Here is a 5629-nt window from a genome sequence, read left to right on the forward strand (position 1 = left end):
CGATTCAACAAACTAAAATAAGGATAATGGTCTCTCGAGCTCGAGACTAGCATCTATGATATAAACGTTGCATTTCATTGGTAAGGGTATGTAGATATTCATTCATATAGATGGATTATTGAACAACCATCCCTCGTACTTTTCAAGTGGTTATCACTTATCGAGTGAAATACTCTGCAATTATAGTTGTACATTATTTATTCCTTTGACCCAATAAACAAGGAGGTTCTATGTACTTGCGTTTCATTTTGACTCGTGTACCGACTTCACGAGGGTCATCATGTGGCAAGGTTGGGTGCAATCCCGAAATACGTAGGAGCCAATGCATTGTAGCATGAGATTCACCGTTCACCTACGGGTTTGGAAATCCTTTGTGATTTGATAAGTTAATAGTGCAATGAATCTCTGGCCAGATTAAGATATGTGCTTTAGAGAAATTAGTTCTCTAGTTGCACATCCGATGTCATTATTATTACTCAAAGATATATCGCATCGTTATCCAACTAATTTGCAACTCTACATATACCAATGGTTGGAGACTCGATCGGAATATATGAATGAAGGGATCGTACTATATGTTAATCATAATCTTCTGTTTGTTGTAGGCACTATCAGAGATAAACATGGGATCACGAGGGGATGATATTCGATGTTCTTATCCTGATCTAATGAGTGCAATCAGACTTAAGTTCTGATGTTTTTGTGATCAAAGGTTTGATGCAAATAATGGAGCTAACTATGGTAATATGTTGTTTCGAATCACCTGAGTTGAGTAAAACGACGGCTAGCTGTATCCCTAAACTATTGAGGGTCACACAACTATTGGATTTTATGTTCTCGTTGAGATAGTCACAGTTAAGGATTTGAATTTTGCGAATGTAGTTTGATAGAGATCAAAATTATTGCTTATAAAATTGTTTATAAGTAGATTCAATTATTGGAAGTTGCAAAAGTTAGCTTGACTGAGACTGCCTCAGCACCGTCGTGTGATCATTGCACCGCTGCCATAATCCCACCGGAGATCTTGAATTCCGGGGCTCGAATATCAACGTCAATTCTTGTTTAATTTTGTAGTGTAAATTAAACAAATAATTCAGATTCCAATTGTGGACCTAATTCGGAGAATCGAAGAAAGAGTTTATTTCAGTAGATCACTCGTAGGGATATACAAGACGAGCTATATCCGCTAATCCTGATCTAGTTTGGTGCAAGATTTTTAAAATACAAATGTAAATTAAACTAAATATCCCATGAATGATTTTAAATCATGCGACTCTTAAGGAACGTTTTGACTTTCGCTGCTCTTTGAGTGCGAGAAAACGGTATTCCAACATTATGTGTATCTGTGAGACAGGTCAGTCTAGTCCATGTTTTAAGCGAAAATAATATTTTTTTACATTACTTTTAATGTATCTGTCAGATAGGAGATCTGTCTCACAAAATTGACATGTGAGACGGTATCATAGGAGTTTTTTGTGTTTATGTATACATGTTGATTTTTCTTTCTTTCCTTTATTTTAAATTGTAACAAAACTTAAATTTGACATTAATATAAAAAACAATTGGAATGATAAAAAGTAACTTTTATGGGGAAAAGATTATATTACACATGTAGCAAAAGGGTATCCATGTTCGAAATTTCAAAGAAGTTAACATAACCTTTTTAACTATCAAATGGAGTAATAGAGAGACAAATAGACTAAAGAAAGGGGTAGGAAATATCTGACACAACTTCTCAACCAATGGAAGAGTTATGTGGTGGTCCCTTCGTTATTTTATAGAGTAATATTATATGTACAATTCAATTTGTACATAAATTCTTACAACACAATAAATTCATTACAAAAATTCCATTTATCGAAATCTCGTGATAAATTCAATACAAAATATCAAGAAATAATAACAAAATCTCACGATATAATAACAAAATCTTATGATATAATCGTTCTAAATATCATTGTACGATATTTTAATTGTATCCTTAGCATTATTCTATTTTATATAGAGAGAGAGCGAGAGGTTATATATGAGTTGACAAAAGCAACTTGGATTTACGCTCTCACTTGCTCACCCTACTCTCTTCAAGTAAATTCCACGATTTCAAAAATTGTTTCTTTTACAAATTAATCTTGAAATTGATGTTTCAATACTCCTTCAACAATGGAAAATTTAGGTTAAAAAGTAATATTAACTTGGGTACATTGTATTAAAATGATGGATGAAAATGTTCTCATTCTTGAGAAATATATTATGGGTGATTTATTTGGTTTCTAATTAATGTGCTACTTAGGCATTTAAATAAGTTGGTCCAAATTAGTACATTTTGCTAATTAGAACACGCGTCTTGTTTTAATGGTGAAAATTAGTTGGTGATACCCCATAAGAGTCCGGGTCATGGATGACCCGGGATACTAAATAAATAGTCCAAATCAGAGTCAGTATGCAGAGTATCATCTTCAGCATAAGGGCAGGCGAATGCCCGAGACATCTCCTCCCCGAGCTACCAAACGCCCGGGCTCTCATGCAAGATCCTGAGAACTTTCTATCCGGGATACCTCGATAACAGTGCCGCACTTGAGTAATATCTTATTTGTCAGAACTGCAGGGATTTGACGTGTCAAAGAAGCTATCAGGTGTAGGGTATGGACATCCATCCTTCTATAATTAGTAGGTAGGCACTGAAAACAAGGTAATCATGATATTTTTTCCTATAAATAGCAGGTATACATCTCATTTAGGGAGATTGGAATTCTGAACTTCAAAACACTCACGTATATTCACACATATACAGCCATTTTATTATTTTTCTTCACCTGCTGACTTAAGCATAGGAGTGGTCACGCCGGACACCCCTCCGACGCCCATTCACAAGTTCTTCTACTTGTTTGCAGGGCACGGTTGAAGCCATTCCCTTATTCAAATTTCCCAACATAAAAATATCATCACTATCCGGTGGATTGTCCACGTATTTCACGTCCGATTCGCCCGGATATCATCATTAGTACATAATGTTTTGAAGTTTAACGTATTTTATGAAAATTTATCCAAAATATACAAATCAGACTAATCGAGGATTAAAAAATAAATTAAGGGACATTTTGAAAAGAATTAAACAGTTATTTTTTATGGACGACATTGATGATGTTGGAGAAAGTAATAAAATCAATTGTTACAATATTTGTCTTGCACTCGAAGAGTTGAAATAAATGAAAATGCTTGAATTGTCCCACGCCAAGAATTTCTTGAATAAGTCAAATGGATGAATTTTTTTTGAAAAATTCTTAAATTATCACACAAGAAATTTTAAATTTTTTAATTTTTTAATTTTTCTAGATTTCGAACAATTAAACAGCTGCATTGTCTCTCGATCTAGCTGTCTGCCATAAGAGACTAGAAACCATGGCCGAAAATTCTTCAACGCGTCGGAATTGAGACAGCTTTTGATTTAAAATCATACAAACAAATGAAATATATGTCATTTTACTATAATTAGAAATTATAGAACAATAGACTATACTAATATTGTGAATAAACACTAAATAATGGAATTAATTAAGGTGATGTAAAATCTAAACTTAGTTAAATATCATGGTTCGACCCGTATAGCCGGGTCCTTATTCAAGTTGATGTAAGAAAATCAAGCAATAGTCAAATATTTTCTCGTAATTACCTTTTTTTTTAGTGAAATATATAAATTAAAATCACAAAAACTCTTGTGATACGGTCTCACATATCAATTTTGTGAGACATTTCTTTTATTTTAAACACTCGTTAAAAAATATTACTTATTATTGTAAATACTGACAAAGTTGACATATATCACGTATAAAAATATGTGATATCACAAAAGACCTATTAAGTTAAAATATAAAGCAGACTTATACGCGTTGAATTGTGATAAATAATTAAGTAGGAAGAAAAATTATATCACATACCAAATGAATTGTATGCTATAAACAAAACTAAAGATCGATAAAACCATAATTATTCTATTTTTAAATTATTTGGAGAAATTTTATTAAGTTCATTATTTCGTATAATTCCTTAATATTTGAAATGAATTTAGTGGGTATTTCAAAATATATACGTTCTTTAGTTGCTTGGTTAATTTGGCTATCTTTGCACGCATAATTAAGGATATATGTGCTTTCTAATTTTTTTTTGGTTGAGAAAATGTGTTAGAAAATATTCTTTTGATAATATTAAAATTATAAACGATTTATATTTGAATAACTGAATTAATTTATACTAAAATCTTATTATGATATTTGAATCTTACGTTTATTAAGATTTATCAGATTATAATATTAGAACTATCGAGGGATTATTAATGTAATTGTAATCAAAGAAAATTAAAAAAAAATGCCGAAGATTGCGTGATATCTTTTTCAATCTTCAAACGTGCAAATATAGATTAAATATATTTAATTATTGACGTAATACTAAATTGGCGTACTAAATGAGGTGGCATTCCCATCTCCAAATCAGAAGAAAGAAAATAGTAGTTTTTTGTGAGACGATTTTACGTATTTTTATTCATGAGATGAGTTAATCATGTCTATATTTACTATAAAAAGTAATATTTTTTTATGAATGACCCAAATAAATAATTTGTCTCACAAAATTTACCAATAAGATCGTCTCATAAAAATTATTGTGTTGATCAATACATGTGATAAGTGTATGTATATTCAATTTGATTATCAGTTAATAGAAGTCGCGTAACTCAAACTCATAATTTCAACTACATTTTTGAAATCTATATTTTAAATAGAATTGTTTCATTCAAACGTAACCTTAGAATATAATATATATGTGAAGGTGTGCATATCATATACGAGCGGTAGCCCGGGTAGCTTGCTTTTTTCCAATATTTTTTATACATAAAATTTTGTTTTATTTTCCGGTAGTTCGGGGACTCTATTTGTCAATATTAATTAACTCAACTATGGTTTAGAAAATTCGGATAAAAATGAAAATCTGGCTCCGTCAATGAAGCAAAATATTAGCCAAAAAACAACATTTCCTAACAACATAATCTCCACAATTTGGTTTTCATTAATTAAGACAAAAGAAACTCAAATTCGAGATAAACAAGTAATCTTAGAAGATAACTTAAAATAATGGAATTTGTGTGATTATAAAATATTATGTGCATTTTTATAAATTTAATACACAAACAGCCAAATTGACACATCACTCCAATTTGTAGTTGGCCAATAAAACGTTTTGTCCCGATAATAGAGGATAATTGTACGAAAATTACACAGTTTCATTTGGATTATCTTTCATTAAATTAAATATTTATTAATATTAACGATATCATTTATGTACATCACACAAAATCTAGTGATCGAACGAGTTTATCTTAAAAAAATCAGTTCGACCTAGACGGTCGGATCATAATACTTATATAAATACAAGATTCTATGTTCATCCATCGTACCAATTAGTTAGATGTCATTAATATATTAGATGTGATATAATTTATGTAATAGATGAGTGACACCTCATTAATGAATACAGATGTTAATATATTAGATGTGATGTATATGTAATAGATGAGTGACACCTCATTGATGAATACAAAGGTATACAACATATCAAAACTATATATATATATATATAT

Source organism: Primulina huaijiensis, chromosome 8 (assembly GCF_012295235.1).
Source record: "Primulina huaijiensis isolate GDHJ02 chromosome 8, ASM1229523v2, whole genome shotgun sequence".
NCBI lineage: Eukaryota > Viridiplantae > Streptophyta > Magnoliopsida > Lamiales > Gesneriaceae > Primulina > Primulina huaijiensis.